Raw genomic sequence first — 25,278 nt, forward strand, 5'->3', positions numbered from 1 at the left:
TAACATGGAAGTGAGCAAATTGAATAGTTTTTCAAATTAGAAAGTGAAAAGATGACACTGACCTTTAAAGTTATTCAATTAACTGGTATGTAGATTTCTATATGTCTTAATCTTATTTCTTTAAAGTAGACAATACTGTTTTTCTGAAAGGTTGATCTGATTTTTCTATATAATCTTGATTTAAAAATGTGTTCTTCCCCCTTTTCCCTTGGTTTTGGGAGAAAGCCTGTAGGCCATTAGATGTTAGTTCATAGGAGAGGATGTGATCATGTTGAAACACAAGAGCCCTGCATTCTGTGGCAAGTTTCTAATTATATATCTGAGTAGTATGTTTGAAATTTGATTGCCTTGTGTTCTGGATAATCTTTGGAATTTTTGTTATTTGTTCTAATTGTTGAGTACGTTTCTTAGCCTTCTCTAGATAAATTCTGTTTATTCTGTAGGATTTAGATGTATTTAACAGTTTAACCAAGGGTGGCGTTTTTTTTATCAGGGTGCAGCAAATTACTAGTTATTCTTATGGATTTACTGTTTCTTTTTATTTCTGCTGCAGTGAAATATGTATCTGTGTATTGGAAGAACGATTAAAACAGCTGTAGTCAAAAGTGTCTTCATATACACATACTAGCACATTTTGTTTTCTTTAATAACCTGTTTGTAATATGTGAAGTAACTTGCTATATTGAGTTTTTGGTTCTGTACTCTCTGATTATCAATTTTATTGTTATCTAGTCCATTTTCAGTTATCTGCATACCCTAGTGAGAAAGGCATTCCCTGCCTTTTGATAGAATCGGGAGGATTTGTTACAGCTGAGGAACACAGCTGGACAGGGAGATACCAAGCAGAGTGCTGTCGATCTGCTGATTTACCACCCAGCTGCTGCATTGCCTTTGATGCAAGATGGCCCTCAACAAGATTGGCCGAGACATAGTCGATCCCTTCTTTTAGTATCTCTTTTTGTCCTTTTCCGTTCGCTGAGTTAGACCTTTTTTCTCATAGTGTCTAGGATGACCTGGCCCTCAAAGTGTGATGCAGGGCGTTTAGAGCAGCCATAAAGGACTGCAGTTATGTTAGTAGAGCCTTGTCTATTCTGCTGAGTCTGATCCCATAAGTCTTGGCAAATTTTCCAGCCTCCAGGCATTAAGTGATGGCTGTGAACCATTTGTTTACATTATTGTCGTTTGAAAAATAGTTTTAATACTAAATCATAATTGATCTGGATTATATAAATGGACTCTACTTAGTTTTGTTTTGAGTGAGGCATCACATTAAATTATATATGAGCTTTTCTATTAAAGCGATAATGATATACCTCACAATTACAAATACTGTAGAAAATACACTGATTACCTTTAGTCTTTGTTGTTGTTATTATTAGTTTTGTTTTTAATTTGAGATCCTGAGGAAAAGAAAGACTATTGGATAAAAGATTTTGGCAGAGGTTGGGAAGGCTGACCATTACTGGTGACATACTAAGGGGTGATGTTTGGAGCTGTCTGCAGTGGTTGGAAGGAGTGTCTCAACACTAAGGTTGTTTCTAATTGCCAGTGCCTGGTGATGATAAAAGGCAGAAAGACTTTTAGTTGCTTTTATTATTGTTTTAAAATACCCTACAGACAATGTGCTCCCTCTTTGCCTGCAGCTGGCTGGGAAAGAAATCCCTCCCACCTCTCCCACCTCCTTGAGAATGACCTGGCAGAGGCTGGGAAGTCAAAGTTTATACAGTTATTAGGAGTCTTGGAGAGGTTTGAGGGAAAGGTTGAAATGTGAATAAAAAACAAATACTGAAGTTTATTTTCAAAATTGAGAGGATGAAGGCATGGAGATTGATGAGAACATTGTATATGTGAGAAAACCAACCACTGTATATGCGTGAAGGTGTCTTAATTACAGCAGAGGAGGGAGGGCAGGCCCTAGGAAGTGATACATAATCAAGTTCTAGACTTCCCCATAAGCACTAGTAAGATAAGAAGTATCATTCAACTCCTAATATTTTAAACCTAAATGATGACTATTTCACAGTAATTGAATAAAGTTGCAAAAATCAAGATAGTACAGGGAACCACCTGTATACCCTTTATTCAGATTCACCTATTTTTAACATTTTATCTCATTTGCTTTATCACTTGAGAATAAGAGCACTTCTTTTTTTTTTTTTAACATCTTTATTGGAGTATAATTGCTTTACAATGGTGTGTTACTTTCTGCTGTATAACAAAGTGAATCAGCTATACATATACATATATCCCCATATCTCCTCCCTCTTGCATCTCCCTCCCACCCTCCCTTTCCCACCCCTCTAGGTGGGAGATATGGGGATATATGTATATATCAGCACCAGCTGATCTCCCTGTGCTATGCGGCTGCTTCCCACTAGCTATCTATTTTACGTTTGGTAATGTATATATGTCCACGCCACTCTCTCACTTTGTCCCAGCTTACCCTTCCCCCTCCCTGTGTCCTCAAGTCCATTCTCTACATATGTGTCTTTATTCCTGTCCTGCCCCTGGGTTCTTCAGAACCTTTTTTTTTTTTTTAGATTCCATATATATGTGTTAGCATATGGTATTTGTTTTTCTCTTTCTGACTTCACTCTGTATGACAGATTCTAGGTCCATCCACCTCACTACAAATAACTCAATTTCGTTTCTTTTTATGGCTGGGTAATATTCCATTGTATATATGTGCCACATCTTCTTTATCCATTCATCTGTCGATGGACACTTAGGTAGGTTGCTTCCATGTCCTGGCTATTATAAATAGAGCTGCAGTGAACACTGTGGTACATGACTAATAAGAGCACTTTTGATTAAAGTAGAAAGCTCATATAAAATATACTCCCAAGTTCAACTGCTAACTTTATTTCTTTTCCTAATAAACAGTTATTTATTGGTTCTAATTCTCTGAGTTCTAGTGCTGGAAAGGACCTCGGGAGACAATGTGATTTGACTCCCTTAAGGCTAGTAAATGTTGACCAATCAGGACAGGTAGATTTTGAATTCTAAATGTCCATAGCCTCTTCCAGGGTCTTATCATCTTGACAGGTAGGATTCCTTTGTCTTTTTGTTGCTTTGTGGCTTATACATTTTCATTTGATGAAAACAAGCATGTAAAATGTTATTCCCTAGACCTAACTGAAATCTCCCTTGCATTCATTTAAATCCACCTCTTCTCATTCTGAATCTTGTTTCTTCTTCCTGTAGAAAACAACTGAACAACATCCTTTTTAAGAACACACAACCTATTCTATAATAAATACCTTTTACCTTTCCTTGGGTAAGACTTTTTTTCATGAGGGTTTCTACCTAAAACATGCTTTCTATCTCTTTAGTCAAGTTACAAGGCTTTATCTTGGTTGATCTATTAGGATTCTAGGTTTTTCATATCCTTTTTCTTTTAAATTTAATTTATTATTATTTTTTTATACAGCAGGTTCTTATTAGTTATCTGTTTTATACAAATTAGTGTGTATATGTCAATCCCAATCTCCCAGTTCATCCCCCCCCGCCACCACTTTCCCGCCTTGGTGTCCATACGTTTGTTCTGTACAGCTGTGTCTCTATTTCTGCCTTGCAAACTGGTTCATCTGTACCATTTTTCTAGATTTCACATATATGTGTTAATATATGATATTTGTTTTTCTCTTCTGACTTACTTCCCTCTGTATGACAGTCTCTAGGTCCATACACATCTCTGCAAATGACTCAATTTAGTTCCTTTTTGTGGTAGAGTAATATTCCAATGTATATATGTACCATATCATCTTTATCCATTCATCTGCCTGTGGACATTTAGGTTGCTTCCACGACCTGGCTATTGTCAGTAGTGCCGCAATGAACATTGGGGTGCATGTGTCTTTTTGAATTACAGTTTTCTCTGGGTATATGCCCAGTAGTGGGATTGTTGGGTCATATGGTAATTCTATTTTTAGTTTTTTAAGGAAACTGCGTATTGTTCTCCATAGTGGCTGTATCAATTTACATTCCCACCAGCAGTGCAAGAGGGTTCCCTTTTCTCCACATCCTCTCCAGCATTTGTTGTTTGTAGATTTTCTGATGATGCCCATTCTGACCGGTGTGAGGTGATGCCTCATTGTAGTTTTGATTTGCATTTCTGTAATAATTAGTGATGTCGAGCAGCTTTTCGTGTGCTTCTTGGCCATCTGTACATCTTCTTTGGAGAAATGTCTATTTAGGCCTTCTGCCCATTTTTTGATTGGTTTTTTTTTTTTTATATTGAGCTGCATGAGCTGTTTATATATTTTGGAGATTAATCTTTTGTCCATTGATTCATTTGCAAATATTTTCTCCCATTCTGAGAGTTGTCTTTTCATCTTGTTTATAGTTTATAGAAAGTTGTTAAACTTTCTTTTAAGTTTCATGTGGTCACATTAGTTTATTTTTGTTTTTCTTTCCATTACTCTAGAAGGTGGGTCAAAAAAGATCTTGCTGTGATTTATGTCAAAGAGTGTTCTTCCTATGTTTTCCTCTAAGAGTTTTATAGTGTCCAGTGTTACATTTAGGTCTTTATTCCATTTTGAGTTTATTTTTGTGTATGGTGTTAGGGAGTGTTCTAATTTCATTCTTTTACATGTAGCTGTCCAGTTTTCCCAGCACCACTTATTGAAGAGGCTGTCTTTTCTCCATTATATATCCTTGCCTCCTTTGTCATAGATCAGTTGACCGTAGATGCGTAGGTTTATCTCTGGGCTTTCTATCCTCTTCCATTGATCTATATTTCTGTTTTTGTGCCAGTACCATGTTGTCTTGATTACTGTAGCTTTGTAGTATAGTGTGAAGTCAGGGAGTCTGATTCCTCCAGCTCCATTTTTTTCCCTCAAGATTGCTTTGGCTATTCAGGGTCTTTTGTGTCTCCATACAAATTTTAAGATTTTTTTGTTCTAGTTCTGTAAAAAATGCCATTGGTAATTTGGTAGGGATTGCATTGAATCTGTAGATTGCTTTGGGTAGTATAGTCATTTTCACAAGATTGAGTCTTCCAATCCAAGAACATGGTATATCTCTCCATCCGTTTGTTTCATCTTTGATTTCTTTCTTTCTTTTTTTTTTTTTTTTTTACAGTACACAGGCCTCTCCCATTGCGGAGCACAGGTTCCAGACGTGCAGGCTCAGCGGCCATGACTCACAGGCCCAGCCGCTCCGCGGCATGTGGGATATTCCCAGACCGGGGCACGAACCCATGTCCCCTGCATTGGCAGGCAGACTCTCAACCACTGCACCACCAGGGAAGCCCTCATCTTTGATTTCTTTCATCAGTGTCTTATAGTTTTCTGAGTACAGGTCTTTTACCTCCTTAGGTAGGTTTATTCCTAGGTATTTTATTCTTTTTGTTGCAATGGTGAATGGGATTGTTTCTTTAATTTCTCTTTCTGATCTTTCATTGTTAGTGTATAGGAATGCCAGAGATTTCTGTGCATTAATTTTGTATCCTGCAACTTTACCAAATTCATTGATTAGCTCTAGTAGTTTTCTGGTGGCATCTTTAGGATTATCTATGTATAGTATCATGTCATCTGCAAATAGTGACAGTTTTACTTCTTCTTTTCCAATTTATATTCCTTTTATTTCTTTTTCTTCTCTGATTGCCGTGGCTAGGACTTTCAAAACTGTGTAGAATAATAGTGGTGAGAGTGGACATCTTTGTCTTGTTCCTGATCTTAGAGGAAATGCTTTCTGTTTTTCACCATTGAGAATGATGCATGCTTTAGGTTTGTTGTATATGGCCTTTATTATGTTGAGGTAGGTTCCCTCTCTGCCCGCTTTCTGGAGAGTTTTTTTTTTTTTTTTTTTTTTCTGGAGAGTTTTTATCATAAATGGGTATTGAATTTTGTCAAAAGCTTTTTCTGCATCTATTGAGATGATCATATGGTTTTTATTCTTCAATTTGTTAATATGGTGTATCACATTGATTGATTTGCATGTATTGAAGAATCCTTGCATCCCTGGGATTAATCCCACTTGATCATGGTGTATGATCCTTTTAATGTGTTGGATTCTGTTTGCTAGTATTTTGTTTCATATCCTTTTTAAAGTTTGGTGAACAGAGCTTAGAAGACTCTGATCAATGTAGAATAATAACAATGATAATTTATGTATAAATTATTTAGTCAGTGTGTTTCTTATACAGTCATCTGATCCTTAGGGCAAGACAGGTGGTATCCCTATTTCTGAGGTGGAAAAACCTGAACTACAGAAGGGTTCAGTGACTTGCACTACATCCTGTAGAGCTAGGCTGGGTTGGAACTGGGATGCAACCTTAGTCTTCTAACCCTAAATCCAGTGCCCTTTTCCACTGCATCTCACTTTGAGTTCCTTATGTACCATGTATTTTTAAATGTACCTTAGAATCACTTTGGCCCTCTCAATTCTTCTCCCCTTTTACCAGCATAACTTGCTATTAGGGAAATAAAGTGCTTGTTGACTTAACTTGTACTTTTTCTTCCGCCCTTAAAATGATATCATTGCAGAATTGGAGTGAACCTGTAGCAGTCTCTTAATCCAATCTTCTACCTGATTTGGGTACCCTCATAACACTTCTTATCCTAGAGGACTTTAGGCCCTTGCCTGAATACATAGAGAAACAAGGTGTTCACTTCCTTTTTATACAATCTTGGTTTGTTTTTGGGTGGCTCAAGTTACAAGGTTATTCTTTTATTTATAACAGATCCAAATTACCTGTTGCGTTTTTTTTTATCCATTGGTTTTAGTTATATTAGCCAGAGAAACATAGAAGATCTATTTTTTCTTTTCTATTTAAAATTTTGTCACATATTTAAAAAACTGTCTCTTATTATCTCTTCTTCAGGTTAAGTAATGCTAATACCTTGATCTCTCACTATCCTGATTGTCTTATGGATGCTCTAGGTTGTCAGTATTGTGAAAATATGGCTTCTGTAATTGTCTGCACTATTTTAGATGTCTGATCAAGGCAGCAAATAGTGGGACTATTACTTCCTGTAAGGTGGACACCATACTCTTTCTATTACTGTATATTCAATATTATTGAAGTCCAAAATTGCATTAATATTTAAGCAGACATATCTTGCTCTTATAGTAAGCATTTGGTAAGCCAAAGCTCTCCAGATTTTAGCAGGAACTCTCTGTTAGTCTGGTCCCTGCACTTGTATGGCTGATTTTTAAATTGAAATATATGACCTTACACCTACTCTGTATTAAAGTTTTCCTGCCTGTTTTTCAGCAGTCCAGCATTTTAGCCTGTAGAGTTGTATTTTGTTCTTAATATTCTTGTTTGCTTCTTAGCCATCCTTTTCAGCTGTGTCTTCTTCATTTATAATACTTATCCCTTAAAGCTTGTGTTGAGTTGGGGCTGGCTTTGGGCTGATTATAGCTAAATAGCTAATGCGCCTTGTAGGGTTTAGAAGCAGATCATTTGTGGATAATTTTATACAAAGTTTTCTGCAGAGAAGTGTGACAAGTGCTAGTTCTCTGGACCTGGTTGCCTTATTCCCTGGGAGACCCAAGAGTTACTTATAGGCCATTTCAAAGCCTTTATTTTATTTATTTATTTATTTTTACTCCCTACCACTCACTTTTACATGCATGTCTCTGAAGAATAGAAAAAGTAAATCATTAGAATTATGTTCCAATATACCTGTCTCTCTTAGCTCTTAAAACTAAATGTCACCACTTAACCTAGAATAGTTGAAAACTTGATTTAAAGAAAGTTTCTGGGACCTGACCTTGCTTATGTTTATGGTTTTGCTTTGGAGTTTAACCTTTGAACTATATATGGACTCTTATCGACACTCTAAAGACTTAAAAACTGCCATGAACTATAGAAAGGTTTTAATAAAAGACTTATAGAGGGAAACAGTAATTAGTATTCTTGGAAGCTAGGTTTGCCAATGGCTTTAGTCAATTAATATATGTGTGTATGTATATAACATATATATATAAAATAGATAGACTTATGTGGAGATTATTTCCACTTTTAGTCAATGTCAAACCTTTAAGTTTTAAACTAGCAGTCTCTTATATAGACAGTGCAGATATTGAACATTTCTGCCCTCTTGGAAAATGGACTCTCAGTAGGAGCTTTGTGTCTGTTGCTCAAGGGCAGTTGCTTCAGTGATGACTGGGTTCTTTCATTGACTCTGTTAATCACTGCCAGTTCTTTTTACAATTGGGTAGAAGTAATCACAGCGACAGCTCCAGTGTACTGGAGGACTTAGAGGTCCTAAGCACTTGGCTTTCACAGTCATTTCTTGTATATTTTATAGAGAAGGGAAAAGGAGATATGGAAGCTGCACCTATATTGAGAGATCTAGTGTTTTTCTGTAAAAATGGCTTCAGATAGCCAGTTAAAGTTGTGTTTGAACCCTTGAAGCACATTAGATTTGTTTGCAAATTTTGGGCAAGATTTGTGTCTGTGTTAACGCAATTTGGTCAAAAAGGCTTCATTAGTTTAGATTAGTGGTTCTTAACCTGTCAGAGCCAACACTCTATTTTTATAACAAATGTTTTATAGTCCCTCCTTTACTATCCTGAAATGAATTCATAGATATACTGCAACTACTTGCAAACCTGACTGCAAAGAAATGAATATAATGTTCTAACTGTAATATAAAGGAGAAATAAAAATAAAGTCATTAAATATACTTTTTAATATGTATATGCTCTACACATACCAAGCGGTTAACTTTTTGTACCTGTGTCTAGAATTACTGTGATGGAAATCATTACAAATGCAGACTTATTCAGATAAATTGTACTCACATACACTGAATTATATTGCTGTCATTGAGACGATTTTCCAAAATGGTGAATAACTCTTGGCAAAATTCAGAGAAAAGTTAAGTACAGTCTTACTTTGACTTTCAGAGCAGTTACATTTTGGGAGAGCTTAGTGATTATTAAAAATGTGAAAAAGAGAATTCCTGTTTATGTGTTAAATTGAGTTACAGTCTAGGCTTAGATAATTTAAACAGTTTTTCATCCACATCTATTTCTAGTGGGATATTAAAACATCATGGGGGATGTAGGATAATCCTCTGTTGTGCAGTACTGTCCCTAGTGTTGCAGGACATGTGTCATTCCTCAGTACACCAAGTGCCTTCAGTGTCCTCAGTCATTGTCACAACCAAGAAATATTTTCACAAACTTTCAAAACATGCCTTAGGGTTTAAAATTAAACCATATTATTTTTCAGCTTTGTAAACTTAAAGGAAGCCAGTTTCTTTTCAGAGAGAGTGTGTAGAACTATCCTTTTAGATTAGGGATAACAAATATGTTTTAACATCACAATTCTGATTCATTGGAGATGGTTGTCTTGAGTGTTGTGTTAAAAATTCTGAGGCAAAGGCCAGCCTCACTAGGAAAGAGTATCTGATTGATTAGTCATGTCTGCCATAGGTAGAAGGGGGAATGGCTGCATGGGACAGTTGCCACATATCCCACCTCTGTATAGCTCAATATATCTTAACCCATTGGGTACCAGTACCCCTACCCTATGGGATTTGGGAATATGTGGGGAAAGTTTTGGTTGTCATAGTGATAGGTGTATATTTGTGTAGGTAGCATTTACTCTTCAGGAACCAGAAATGCTAAATGACCCACAGTGCTCTGGTTAGTTCCACACTGTGGGAAAATATCCCATCCTTGAAGTTCCTCATTGAGGAATAACCAATCTAGCTTGGAAAACAGTCTGTTTATGAAACTGTTCTGAGCCAGACGGTCACTGGCACTGGATATAGAGGTGTTTTGGCATTGAATGGGAGTGTACCATATGACCTCCAGGGTCTTTTCCAGCTCCATGATTTCATGAGTCAGAGGTCAGCAAACTATGGCCCAGAGGCCAAAGCTGGTCTGTTTTAGTAAATAAAGTTTTATTGGAATATAGCCATACTCATTCATTTATGTACTGTCATTGGCTGCTTTGGGGCTACAATGGCAGAGTTGAGTAGTTGCCAAAGAGACCTTATGGCCTGCAAGGCCTAAATACTACTGACCCTTTACAGAAAAAGTTTGTAGGTACCTGGTATCAGTAATACTTTTTGAATGGAACCAGCATGTGAACACTATTGAATACTAAATATGTCATTCTTATGTCCTTAATAGTTTCTGTGTATGTTGTGATTCTAGAATATTTTTCTATGTCAGTGTAGCATGGAGGACTAACTAATTGATGGGTCAACAATAAAACTTAGAGTTGGAGAATTTCCAGCTTGGTTTTGCAGATGTCTCTCGATAAAGTAGAGCAAAGTCTACTACTTCTCTTTGTCTGGTTCCTTAATCTTTAAAATTGGGCTGATAAGTGACTTTCTTCACAGTCATGTTATAGTAATGGCTAGTTATGAAACACTTTGAAAGCCATGAAAATGAGAAAAAAAATGAATCTCAGAATCTTCTGAAATCAGTTTTGGAGTTTAAAAATTCAGTGTGGAAAACATCACTTTTTTTTTTCTCCCTATGTATTTTAATAAAGAAGAGCACAGTGAGATAATAGCGTCGCTAATTTGTTGGCATTGTGTAGGAAATACTAACTTAAAAAATAACATTCCGGTTACATATTTAAAATGCTTTAATATTTTAAAGAGGTTACAAGAAACAGACATCTATCTGTTAATCCTCACTTAAAAAAGAACAGAATACCAGTCTGAGTATTCAGTATGTTAGTGTATCAGTCAGGGTTCTCCAGAAAAACAAAACCAGTATCATTTGTATATGTGTGTGTTTTTTAAAAGAGATTTGTTTTCATGAATTGGCTCACGACATTGTGAGGGGCAATTCCAAAATTTGTGGGGCAGGCTGGCAGGCTTAACAGGTTGATGCTTCAGTCTTGAGGCAGGATTCCTTCTTCTCTGGGAAACCTCAGTTTTTGCTCTTAAGCCCTTCAACCGATTAGATGTGTCCCACCCACATTATCAAGGGTAATCTCCTTTACTTAAAGTCAACTTACTGTAGATATTAACCATATCTACAAAATACCTTTACAGCAACACCTAGATTAATGTTTGATTAAGTAACTGGGTACTATAACCTAGCCAAGTTGACAGATAAAACTAATCATCACAGGTAGTATTTAGAATGCTTTTTGTATATTAAACAAATATGTGGTATTTGAAATATTGCATAGTGATTAGTTAATAGGAGAGTGTGTATATTCATAGCCTAGTAGTCTTTTAAGGGATTACCTGGGTTTTCAGTCATGTGTCAAATAAAGAATGGAAAATGGACAATTTAATCAACCTTGTCACCCTTTGAAGTTTAAAAGTTTTTCTCTGTTTTTGTTTTAATATGTTGTGTATTAATTTTTAAAAATCTAAGGTGCCTTAAGTAATTTTAAAAATTTATAACAATTTTTCCATTTTTATAAGTTAAGGCTTTTGGTAATCTTTTTGCTTAAAAAATCTTGTAGATCTGGGAATTAGTCTTGAGCTTATTTAGTCTAATTCCCCTTGTTTATGGTTGAGAAACTAGTCCTAGAAAGGTGGAGTGATTTGCCCAGGTATCATATCAAGTAAACGAACCAAGATTAGAAGCCAGATCTGGTTTCCAATCCAGGGCCTTTCTGCTACAAGAATAATTACAGTTAAATGATGCTAATCACGGGCAGGTTTTCTGAAGAGAGAGGGATTTTGAGTCTCTATTTAAGGGAGTGAATATGAATTAATAGTTAAGAGAATAGAGGTGAAATTCATGCCATTCAGTGACACTGTGGGGAGGGAGAGGGCAGAGAGGTGACATGGGATACCCCTGGGGCTTGAAGAGATTTTGCTGGTAAATACAAGTGAGCCATTGGATGATTCACAGGGGATATTCCAAAGGACCTTAAGAGTAGGGGACACATGGACCAAGAGAAGTTACTGAGAGAGCTTTCTTTGTTGAGAGGTTATGAATAGAGAAACGTGTAGCTGTTGAAACTCAGGTGCTCTCTGTAAGCAGTATAGGGCAAGAGTTTGGAAATCCTCTAGGAGAGGATTTTAAGGACATAAGGCATAGAGAAAATGTTATCGGATGTAAATGGATCCATTTTAGAAGGTTGCCAGGTTTCAGGTATAATCTGGGCTTCCTTACCTGTAAAATAAGTGTAATAATACCCAACGTACTGAGCTGTCATAGGGAGTAAAGGCGATAGTTTATATAATGTGCTTAACATAATGCCTGGCACACAGTACTCAATAAGCAATAGGATTTATTTTATTATTATTACATCATGGCAGTTGGCTGAGGGTCTTATAGAAGCTATCACTAGAATAAGATCCATTTTTTCCCACTTCCCTTTCCCTTATTCTTTACGTCACCTCCACAGCTCTTTATCATGCTTTTTTTCCCTCTCAACTATTTTTTATTATCCCCCCAGCAAAGGAGAAAATTATATTAAAAGACAGAAATGAGACACTAGGGAACTTTTCAGCATGCTTGTTGCTTCAGGTTTGTTGCTTGTTGCTTCCAGGCAGGTGCATATCTCTGACTCTGTATAGTACTTCTCTAACTCTATGATCCTCAGGCCAGCTCTTTTTTGAATAAACTGTGCACCTTTTGGGGGGCCATATTTCAACTGCAAAATTCCGTTGCATCAAACTGAAAGGATGTACTTTACTACAGCAGTATCTCCAATTAACTTTATTGCTCCTGTCCTCCCCCCCTACACACACTTTGGAATTTAACTATGAAGATATGGTTGGAAAGGAAAATGGAGAGTACAAGATTTTGAAGTAACTTCTCCCTTTCCTCTTCAGAGGGTTATTCCCTTTAGGTTTAAGGAAAAAAAAATTTTTGATGGATGTCAACTCCAAAGATAACTGGTTAAACAAAATGATGTTTTCTATGATAATTGTATCTTAAGATACGAAAACACTTAAGAATGGAGACTCAGTGGTAATCAAGTGACAAATTTTTTTCAGTGTATGGACTCAAGGTTGTTGGTTTTTTTTGGCCACGCTGTGTGGCATGAGGGATCTTAGTTTTCTGACCAAGGATCGAACCCATGTCCCCTGCAGTGGAAGCACAGAGTCTTAACCACTGGACCTCCAGGGAAGTCCCACGGGCTCAGGATCCAATAGTGAGATTACTAGATATGAAGCATAGAGTATCTGTCTCAACTTTGGTGTGACTATTTCTGAACCAGACCTGGAAACCATTTTCACTTGTGTTCAGAAGGCTGGTAGAGTTTGCAATTGACTCAGACTGACTTAGTGTGTTTAGTTATCATTCTAAGGAGCCTTTGCAGTGCTTGAAGATCTGTTAAAGAAGGTTCTTTCTTGAAACCTTAAAGCTGAAAGAGGGCTTCTCTGCACAATTTTGTATGTTAGGGTTTTTTTTTTCCAATTTTATTTATTTAGTTTTGGTTGCATTGGCTCTCCGTTGCTGTGCGCAGGCTTTCTCTAGTTGTGGCGAGCGGGGCTACTCTTCATTGCGGTGCACGGGCTTCTCATTGCGGTGGCTTCTCTTGTTGCGGAACATGGGCTCTAGGCATGCGGGCTTGAGTAGTTGTGGCTCACGGGCTTCAGTAGTTGTGGCTCGTGGGCTCTAGAGTGCAAGTTCAGTAGTTGTGGCACACGGGCTTAGTTGCTCTGCGACATGTGGGATCTTCCTGGATCAGGGCTCGAACCCATGTCCCCTGCATTAGCAGGCTGATTCTTAACCACTGTGCCACCAGGGAAGCCCCTGTATGCTAGGTTTTAAATTTAAATTGAGAAATTTGTGTACGTCTACATTCATAAGCAAAGGAGTTCAGAAAAGCTTGAAAGAGGCCTGTAAGAAGTGAATTTGAATGTTTCTTTCTGGTGATCCGTATTTTTTTCCAAAGATGCAATTAAATAAACATTACTTTTTGAGTGATAATGATTTTTCTATAGTTTGATCAGAAGATAGAACAACTTCATATTTTCAGACCCCAGTGTTTCACAGTATGTGGTATTCTGTTTCACAGTCCTACAGTTGATAAGTATTGGTAGTCTATAGTAGCATTTGGTCTCCAGTAAGACACGCTGGCAATTACTGTCTTTAAGAAAAAACGAGGGACTTCCCTGGTGGCTCAGTGGTTAAGAATCCGCCTGCCGATGCAGGGGACACGGGTTCGAGCCCTGGTCTGAGAAGATCCCACATGCTGTGGAGCAGCTAAGCCCGTGCATCACAACTACTGAGCCTGCACTCTAGAGCCCATGAGCCACAACTACTGAGCCCGCGTGCCACAACTACTGAAGTCTGTGCGCCTAGAGCCCGTGCTCTGCGACAAGAGAAGCCGCAGCAATGAGAAGCCCGTGCACCGCAATGAAGAGTAGCCCCCTCTCACTGCAACTAGAGAAAGCCCATGCACAGCAATAAAGACCCAACACAGCCAAAAATAAATAATTAATTAATTTAAAAAACAAAACAAAACAGAAAAACAAGTAAGTGGTGTGTTGATCCTTAGTGTTTGTTCTCTGGTGCTTAGTGCACTCTCCTGCAATCTCTTCCTTTCCCGGCTGTTATTTCCTCCATTGGATAATGATGCTTTCTCATCTCACAAGTGCCCCTCGCATTAAAATCACTCATTTCTCTCTTTTGTCCCTTAATCTCTCCTCCAGATGAAATCCATTTCTCTCATAACTGATAGCTAATCCATAATTATTTGATTAAGTTAATTCAGAGTAAGGGTGGAATGACTGATAGACCTAATCCCAAGGTACATTATGTAAGTTATATGTATTTTAAAGTGAAAAAATATGTAAAACTAAACAAAAAAACCTGTTGACTCAAAGAATTAGCAGGTGGTTTAATATATAGAGATTGCTTGTTTGCCTTGTTACTAAGAGAACATATTTCTTCCTTAGAGGAGTTGAGAAGAGGAGAAAGAATAAGGGGAAGAGACAGGACCTTTTCAATTTGACAAATAGGTATAGCTACTTCTTGACTTTTTTCCTTCTCCAGGTCTTCCCTCCATAATCTCACTATATATTTTTTGTTTGTTTGTTTAAATACTCTTCTTGTGAAATGTAACTCATCTCTTAGTTGAAGGTTCCTATCTCCCAACCTGCTAAAAGAAATTCTCCTAATTTATATGTTGTTAAATTACATGTTTTTTTATGAAACTTATGATTTTACTTTGTTTTTCAGAATGGTTATAAGTTCTATTGACACAATGGATTTTTTTCCATCAAGGAGTAAGAGTCACTACTAAATGTGTCCTGTTGTTGAAAATGTCTCTAATAATACTAGTCTCTATCTATTGATAATACACTATATGCCAGGCACTGTACTGGGCATTTAATATACATTATATTCCGTTCTCACAACAACCCTTATATAAGGTAAATATTTATATTTCCCTTTTAGAGATGAGGAACGTTCAGAGAGAGTAAATAATTTGTCTAAGTTTATACTACTTATAAATGGTGGAACTAATTTTAAAGCCCATCTGCTTTTGATTATACACTGTTTTCCTCTGCATTTCAAAAGCACCTTAAATATTTTGGTGCCTATACCTACAGTGCTTTTTAGAGAGTGAGCAGCATGTTGAGTCTAGAATTTTTTTGTTTTGTATATGTGCGTACTCCTAAAAGTGTTTTATGATTCATTTATTCCACTTCAAACTTTTATTAATGCAGTCAGTTTATTATTGGTGAATGTTTTTTTTCAAGGATGGTGCTATGTAGCATCTAGCATAAAGTAGTAGATGCCTAATATTGGCCGCATGGATAGAAACAACAACAAAAAAAGAGGTGACAGATAATGTAGGGGGTATTCACATAAAAATTCATTTCTTTGGGAATGTGAGGCAGGAATGTTCCTCATATTACAGCATGCTGCAGGGCAGGGTTAGAATGCAAACTTTGATTAAAATCACCCAAAATCTTTTATTTCTTTGCTTTACAACCACAAGTTTTTGCCAGCTGAAAAGAATAATGGAGACTAATGATGAACGCATTTCCATCTGCTGCAAAAAAAAAAAACCCAAAACAACATTTAGACAATTTCATTCTTTTTAAACCTGGATGAAAAGGGTGCTTTGAAATGAAGAGTAAATTAGTGGCTAGCTAGTAAGTAGTTATTAGATTCCTGGGCTAGAAGCCTGTTCAGGTGATGCTGACAGTGGTAGCTGCCAGTTAACAGCTCAGTCTCAAATAGTTTCTCCCTGGGGGATAGTATAAGCATTCAGGCATTCTTGGGAGTCTTTCCTTTTCACCCCCAACTGAGAGGTTTTAGTTAAAGGTGTTACTTTCCCTGAACTGCTTAGGTTTTCTTAGGCTGTCAAGGTCAAAAGCAAACCAAACTTTTAGAATTATCTGCAGTAGATCCTTTTACTCATTGGGACATGAGAGAACTAAGGTGGTTTTTTTGTTTTGTTTTTTTTGCTGTACGCAGGCCTCTCACTGTTGTGGCCTCTCCCGTTGCGGAGCACAGGCTCCGGACGCGTAGGCTCAGCGGCCATGGCTCACGGGCCTAGCCGCTCCGTGGCATGTGGGATCTTCCCGGACCGGGCACGAACCCGTGTCCCCTGCATCGGCAGGCAGACTCTAAACCACTGCGCCACCAGGGAAGCCCCTAAGGTGTTTTTAATAGCTAATATCTCGAATATATTGCCCTCCCTGCCAGCTGCTAAAGCTGGAGGATGGGGGGGAAGATTGAATCGCTGTGTTTACAGAATAGTTGATGGTTTTTGATTCTTTTTGACATTGTTATGGTTTTTCATGGTTGCCCCTCAAGATTGATTTCGGGTGGCCTTGGCCTGCAGCGGCTTGAAGCAGGGTTTCGGTTCCTGGCCAGAGATTGAAGTCAGGCTGCAGCAGTGAGAGCGCTGAATCCTAGCCACTAGACCAGTGACCAGTGACAAGGCCCTGGACCTTCTTCAGCTTTGTAGAAATGAATTCCCACAAAGACAGAAAGAAGTGAAACAAGTAAAGTGTTTACTAGGAGGAAAAAGAGTATGTGTGAATAGGCACACACGGGCGGGCTCAGAGAGAGTCCCACCCTCATGGTAGTTTGAATCACTTATATGGGGCATTTCTTCTAGGTTTCCTCTGGCCAATCATCTTGCTTTGTCTGTTTCTGAGTCCATATTTGGTTTATCTCAGGGTCCTCCCACATGTGTGCACGCATCGCTTAGCCAAGGTGGATTCTAGCGAAGAGGCCTATGGGTAGGTTGACATCACTCCCTTTTTGACCCAAGGAGCCTTTCTGCGCATGTATAGTCAGGAAGTTCTCCTTGACTTCGAGAATGAGAAATATGTGGTCTCTATCTGTTATCTGGGCAGAGCTCAGCTCTTCTCTTACTCTTGCTGTTTTGGAGTATCTGTCCACAGGGGACAAACTCCAGCTGCCCAGCCTGGGGTCCATTTACCGCCTGCCTCAAGATCACTTCAGCAGCAATATAGTATAGAAGAATTTCATTAGTCCCTTAATACTGTAATCTAATTATTAGTAATTAGATCTCTGGGCTCAAGTGAGTAGATTAGTAGTAACCTATATGCCTTACTAATTTTTAATGATTTAATTTGTGGTTCTTTGGTGTTGGCGTCCAGGTTATTATATTTGTGGAATGTTGTATGATGGGCATTAGGATTATCTACTTTCATCAGGGAGTGAGAACATAATTTCTTTCTTTAACTACTTAAGTTGATTTTGGACACTTCTGCTAGTGTGGTGTTATAAAAAAAATTTAGAAAGGATAATAATCATACGAGTAGCTAATAAATACTAAGTATTTACTGTGAGCCAATCATTGTGCTAAGTGCTTTACATCTGTTATCTAATTTAATCCTCATTGCAATCTTATTAAGGGCCATTATTACGCCAACTTCACAGATACAGAAACCGAGGTATATGGAGGCTAAATAGCTTGCCTAAGTTACACAGTAAGTAGAGCTGGGATTTGAATGGGAGCAACCTGACTTCAGGGCTATAGCCCTTAACTGCTCTGCTATACATCAAACTGATGCCTTCTGTTTTATACATAATATAGCTCTATTATTAAGATTTCCACTCAAAATTCTCCCATGTAGTTTCCTGTTAGAGTCTGTGTGTATAGATTTTCCATTTGTATTCTCATAAAACTTTCATCTTTAGTTTTAGATTCTTGCCAGTTGGTTTCTTGCAAAACTTTTAAAGCTTTTACCATTTTTATTCCAGCTAAGAGGATCATGTCACCTTGCTGACAATTTAACATATGTGCTTTAAAGTTGAGGGTAGTCAATCCTTCGTTTCGGTAGACATGAGCAGTTAAAGCATTTATACTTTATTTTGGATTATATTATAAGTTTTTGGGCAGATTTGCCACTTGAAGTTTATCTTAGACACATATAGAAATTAATTTTTATTCTGTAAATGTGCAGATGGGGAAATTCTGGAAGCATCCTGTGCAGAAGAGAAAAAAATCCACTCAGAGTTTAAGATAGGTCATGCAGAATTTACAAGGTGGGTGGGGGTATGGATAATCCATATATAGGCTGTTGAATTAAAAGTTTTTTACATTTTTTTGTCCTTAGAGTCAACCTTTATATCACTGTTATTGGGAAATATCTGACTAACTAAGCTTTTACTGAACACTTTAATTCTGGGAGCACAATATCTAAATCCATGAAATAATCTTCATACAACAAGATGTTATTTTATTGTATTTGGGGATTACATGTTCATTTTGAATTTCAACAAATTGTGATTAACTAAACTGAGTTACACATCTTTGAGGTGACATAATTAATAGTCACTTTTTTTCCCCTAGCAAGTAGTGGATAGGAAGAGTAGGTAACTATTTAATAAAGCAGCCACTGGGTTTTCTTTATCTTATATGAAGTGTTAACCTTTGTATTTTGCTATGGAAGGGGCATTTGCTTCAGATCGAACTTAATCTTTCTTCTGGAAACCTAAATATGTTTAAGCATAGTTTTGGAGCAATAATAAGCTGGAGGTACTACACATAATATAATTTTATTTAGAAGCTTTTTAGTCCTGAATAAGGAAGGAATATAATAGAAAGCCAAGGAGGCAAATATGACTGAATTCTATGTAATAGTTGTGGAACTCATGATTCAATGTCTCATTCAGCCTAAAACAATGACCTGCTTATTAGTGAATGTGCTTCAGTGTCATGAAAAGAAGGGAAAGGAGAAAGGTATTTGTGCATCTTTGTGGCAGGCACTGTGCTACTATTGTGTTTGCACGTTAACTCAAGTCCTAGGTTAAAAACTTTGTGTTATTATCTCTTTTTTTTGAAGATGAGGAAACTGAATTTTAAAAAGCAGATGACTTGTCTGTGGTTAGAACTAATACTTGCAGAGCTGGGATTTGAACCCAGGAATATCTTACTCTAAGGCCTGAATTCATATCCTATGCTTTCTGTCTTCTTTTGGATTTTCTTCTTATTCCATTTTTACCCTTTAACTTTGTTGGAAGTTTTCAGTTTTATTTCTTTTCTTTTAGTGGTTACCCTAAGAAATATTAATATGTATACTTAACAAAGTCTAAATGTAAATAGTATCTTTACCCTCTTCCTGAACAGTAAGATCAACCTCCTTCTGATATAAACTATTTTTATTAGATGTTATAGTTCCAGGACTTGATCTTTTAACCCCAGAAATAACAGAATGACAGTGTTTAGATTTACCTATATGCATTTATCATTTCTTTTTTCCTTCTGATCATTTGCCCATTCCTTCATGCGTATCACCTGTAAAATGAATTGGTTTTTAGCCATCCCCCCTCCCTGCCTCCCCCCTTCCCCACCCCATGGGGCTTTGTGTGGGAGGGCCTCTGCTCTGGCTGTTTACCTTGCATACGCCCTTAGTTTTGCCTCCTGTTACTGTATTTCATATGGCTTCCATTCTCACCCCAATCAAATTCTTACCATCAGGACTATGCAGACGCCCCTAGGGCATGCTGGCTTCAGAACTAACTCACCTCTCTAGATTTGTGCTTTCTTATCATTCCTGCCCTGGGAGCATTCCTTTTACTTTATTTATAGCTAGCTCTGCCATACATTTTAAAAAGAATTTTAAAATATTTAATGTAGCATTTTTAGGTGATCTCCACCCATCGGGTTGCCAGAAATAGAAGTTCATATTGTCATTGTGCTTGATTGGAGTGTTTTGCATTGGCCCTGGGAGGTAGGGAGAGGATTTTTGATTTATTTTAGCCTACTGTGCCCATTCCTAGTAACTGGCAAAATTCTTTCATTGAGAGCATAAGAAATAAACTGTTTGAAGGAGAATGATGGCGTTCAGGACATGTTACCCCCCAAATATGGCACCTTGACCTATTGAATATTTTAAGCTGAAGGAATTTGAGAAATGTCAGGTACAGGTCCTGACCTTCCCCTAAGCAGGTCATAAGACACATCAATGTATGAGGTGTCCTCCCAGTACACTGAGGAAAAGAGCATCCTTATCTTCTAAGACAGAGGAATGCCAGAGGAATCTGAATGAACAGTTCTTGCTAAGTTTCCCCCAGTTTACTACTCTTAGCTCACACACATTTTTGTCCTATCATATTTTTCCATGACTCTACTCTTCATCAAACTTGGTATGAAGAGACTCAGGTTTAACCATTTCTTTGGTCTTTATTTCCTTATGAAGGCTCCTGTGTCACATAAAACTTATATTAAATCAATTTGTATGCTTTTCTTTTGTTAATCTGTCTTTTGTTACAGAGACCCAGCTGAGAATTTAGAAGGGTAGAGGTATTTTTCCTCCCCTACAGTTTCTGGTGACCATGAAGGGATGGCTGGGACACCCCACTCGCTCCGGAAGCTGCATTTGGGATCTTGGGAAAACTGACAAAAGTCAATGAAATATCAGAATTCTTACCAAAGTCAGTTCTTCCAGGTCTCTGTCTATAGTGCTCAGTCAAGAGAGGAAGGTAAAAATTCTTTTGTCCATTCTTTTCCAAATTCAGATTAGCAGGAGAAAAACAGTTGTAAAAATTAGCTCTTTGAAGTTTGACTCTTGTGAATTTGGTTTCTGGTAGCTATTGATTATTAATCCTTTCCCTCACAGGGACAGCTATTGTTCTCTTCCTTGTCTCCTGTGTGTCCTTGAGAACTTGACTTGGCTTTCCGCCTGCTGGGGCATTCAGGTTATTAAAACTGTATGTGTGGGTGGTCACCTGTCAGATTGGAGGCACCTAGAATATGGCTGGACAGAAATGTAGGTTGCACCCCATTTGTGGCTAACGTCCCACCCACCACTGCCAGTTCTCGGGGGGGGGGGGTAGGGAGTTGTCTAAGTCTTTCTTTCTTTCTGCTATCTTTGGGAGTGGCTCTGGATCTTGGGTATATCTTGGATATATCTGGATCTTGGGTATATCTTCTGTACACTCTTTGGGGAAGCCTCTTGTGACCATGATTGAGCCATAAAAGGCTCATTGGTTTTAAGTCCTAAAAGGCTTAATAGTTTTGAGTCAATTAAAATAGGCATACCTTTGGTTTAAAAAAAAAAAAAAACTTGCAAATATTTACTGTTTGCCTTGTGTTGAAACCTGATGATAAGATATTTGAAAGGATGTATTTTTTCCAAGAGCTCTATGGTCAGAAGTTGGCATAATTGGAAGCTGATATTCAGCACTTTATAGGAGTTTTTGTTTGTTTTTTAAAGTCCTCTCTGTTCTTCTTTGGTCCTGCTCCTCCCATGGGAACTTTTCTAAATTGACTAAAACTCCCTTCTGGAACTCTTGCTGACTATATGTTCCAGCAACTCTGTCTCCTTCACTTCTGATTGGCATAATTTTGCTGAGGATAATTTGGAACTTCATTGGCTTCTTTGGGAGACTTAAGATCTCCAACTCGCTCCTCTAGACCTCTTTTTTCCATTGCTTATGCTCCCATTTTCTCCTTTTGCCACCCTTGATCTTCCATTCAATTTCCTTGACTCCTTGGATAGGTCCCTCTTCAAGCCCCTGTCTCTTCTACCCTCTTCATCTCCGCCACACCTTTTCCACTCCAGCACCTCAGTTACGTGAACTTTAGTCTCCTGCTCTCAGGGGACCCAGGGTCCCCCCAAAATAGCTATCTGAGGTTGAAAAGGAAGAAGGCTAATTGGATGGAATATTTTATGTACTCAGAAGAGCTTTAGAGACATCCAGCTGCTAGATGTCTCCTCAGTCACTTGCCTAAAATATAGTTCACAGCCTCCATAAGAATATATATATCAAGGAAAGTGAAAATTTAAAAAGTCTTCTCCACAAATATTGGTAGAAAGCATTAGCCTCATATTGAGTAAGTTACCTCAACTGGTCCCATTTGACAGAAACACAATTCAGATAAAGATATAAATAAAGTGGATAAAATCCAGTGATTTTGTATTACTGTGTTTTACTGACATATGGCTAAAATTTTAGAATGAAAGCTATAAAATCTTTGTTTGCATTTATCTGTATGTATGTGTATGTCTGTGTATGCATGTTATGTATATGTGCTGTTTTTCTATCTCTGGAAGGTATTACCAAATTAATTTATAAAATCCCTTAAAGGAGTTCTGTTCAAATTGGCTTGGAGGTAAATGAGCATTTATATAAATTAAGTATTCCTAAAATTCTCAGGAATATAGAAATTAACCCAAACTTTTTTTAAGTTCACATTATCTGGGCTAAACTTTGGTAAATAAAGCTAGTTTTAATAGTCTTCATAAAATAAAAACAGCCTTCAGAGTTGTCATTATTAAATATAATGCAGACATGCCATTTTTTTTTCTACCTAGGCTTACTAGTCAAACAAGCTTATATTGTCTCTAATAGATATTTAAGATTATGAAACTATAAGTCCAACCTAAGAACAAAATGTGTAATAAAAATAAATTGCTTGATGTATGTCAAGCACAACAGTAAAAAAGAAAAAACAGAAACAAACAGACAAACAAAATAACCAGGTGGGGAGAATCATGTTTAACTTTTTAGATTCTTTGCATTTGTGATATTTTTTATACTTGCCTGATTTGTCAGCAAGAAAAATAACCTAAAATGATGGCTAGCTTTGTTTAATGTCTCATGAAATTTTCATGAGTAAGTCAGGCATAATTGTTAAGAATAAGTGAATTAATGTAAGTAGGATAAAAGTTTATAAGCGAACTTTTCAACAATAATTATATTTTATAATATGTCTACTTAAAGATAATTTCCAAAATCTTTCTGGTAACTTGAAATATACTAAGTTATGTTAGAATTATAGATATTCATTGAATATCTAGATCATTTCCAAATAAGATAAAATACTGAAACATTAATTTGCTGAACAAAACTTATCTTCTTTTGGCTTCCTAAATTTTGTAGAGACCAAAGATATTTGGTTCTGTTAGCAAACATGTTCTGTGCCACACCAAAAAGCTATACTAAGAGGAAGCGTATGCCTCTAGAAATTGTGAAATGGTATATTTATAAATTTGTGAAGCTACGACAGAATGTTAGTATGTAGTAGGCATTCACAATTGCATGCTTTCTAGTTTTCAGTGAAAATTAGGGTTACTAAAGATTAAGGATTCTTACCAATTATGTCAGTGAAACTACTAGGAATAATGAGGACAAAGAAAAAAAACCTCTGTATCCAAAGTATACAAGGAAAATAGGATGTGTTTCTGATAAGGAAAAGTATACACAGTATGAAGAATGTGTTTTTGTTAGGGGAAAAAGAAAGTAATTTTATCCTAAAATAGAACGACTGGCTGTTCCACAGTGAGAAAGAGGAAAAGTGTGGGACAAAAACAGAGTGTATATAGAAAAAAGGGGGGGATGTAAAAGGTTTGAGGAAAAGGAATTGTATGTGTGGTCAAGCTTCTAAGATTGAATAGATTTATTTATAAGTTAAAGAAAAAAAAAGATGAGCCTTAATATCAAAAGTATACTGTGTGTAACTAGAATGACAAAGTTTTCTTGGATTACTGGTTTCTCTTATTAAGAAATTGTAAAAAGGTTTTTCCTTATCTTTCAAGTAATCTGTTTGCAGAACCAAATTTTGTGTCTTATCAGAATGATTTCCTGTACTTCACAGTTGTCTTTACCAGATCTTTGATTACTTAAGATTAAACAAGCTAAGGGTTTGTAAACACCTGTATAATCTTCTGTAATCTGCCTTTAAGATTTTTTGTCACTTTGGTTAAGTAGACAATTAAGTATTATTTTATAATCATCTGTGATCCTGTTTGATCAACTGCTCAAACATTTTGACATTTTTGACAAACTTCCCTAAATCAAATTCTAAATAAAGTCTTTTTTTTACTTAAACTAACTTTGGGGTTTCCCAGAGGATCCTCAGAAAATCTCAAAAGATTTGTCTCCCACCTTGTAAAAGAGAAATGTTAAACTAATTAGGTTTATTTGATATATTAAACTGCATGGGAAGCGTTGTCAAAGTGATGGTAAATCTTCTTTAGGTTTTATTTGTATGGGGACATGTTATTAATATAAGTATTTCAGAAATGGTATGAAGTTGATAGAATTGTCAGTACTTGATGTTCAGCATTATGTTATCAGTCAAAATTCTGGTTGTTGTGTTAAAACATTGTATGTCACTGAAATAAACAAATTTCCTTGTCAATTACATTATAATGACATCTCATCAGATCTTTAACCATGGCCATTTCAAAGTCTTTTGTCATTCACAGACAGGTGTGTTTCACTCCTGATTCTTCCCTGAAAGTGTTTACAGTCAGCTACAAGGGAGACAGCTCCATGATGCCATCACTTGAATAACTTTGAGACCAGGCCAATGGACTGAGTAAGAATTTTCTGAAGTAATGAAGAAGTTCATGGATTCATAAAACTGCTAACTCAAGATCAAACAGAACAAGTATTAATTACATGAGACTGAATGAATTGATGGGAATAATTGTAATTTTTTTAATGACTTTTGTTTGAAACATTGCTGCTTCTTTAATGTTTTGTTTTTCTCTTTTAAGCTATCTATAAGTTATGGAAATTTGGTAAAGTATACCTTTGTGAACAAAGTTGAAATGATTACTTTTCTCCCTACCTGATCCTTCCAGAATTCAGAAACTCTTATTGAATATTTTTATTTCATGGCATTATAGTTATTTGCATAAGTCCAATAAGAATCTGTTTTCCTTGTAATAGGACATAATAAAAACACTGGTTGTATTACCAAGGCTTTAACTGGAATGTTATATTGGAGAATGATATATAAAATTATATGTGACCAGACAGATTTAAGGAACTAAGGTGGTCTTTATGGAGCTAATGCTTATAAACCCTCTTGGAAAAAAACCAAAACCCCCCAAAAACCTGGCCTGGTACCTGGTTTACAGGGTACTCAGCATTGTAGGTAAGTGAGGAAGGTCACTTCCAGGGAGACACAAGTACCTTAAAATATTTTGG

Source organism: Delphinapterus leucas, chromosome 1, assembly GCF_059928025.1.
Source record: "Delphinapterus leucas isolate spDelLeu-1000000601 "Yukka" chromosome 1, BTC_Dleu_Yukka2, whole genome shotgun sequence".
Taxonomy (NCBI): Eukaryota; Metazoa; Chordata; class Mammalia; order Artiodactyla; family Monodontidae; genus Delphinapterus; species Delphinapterus leucas.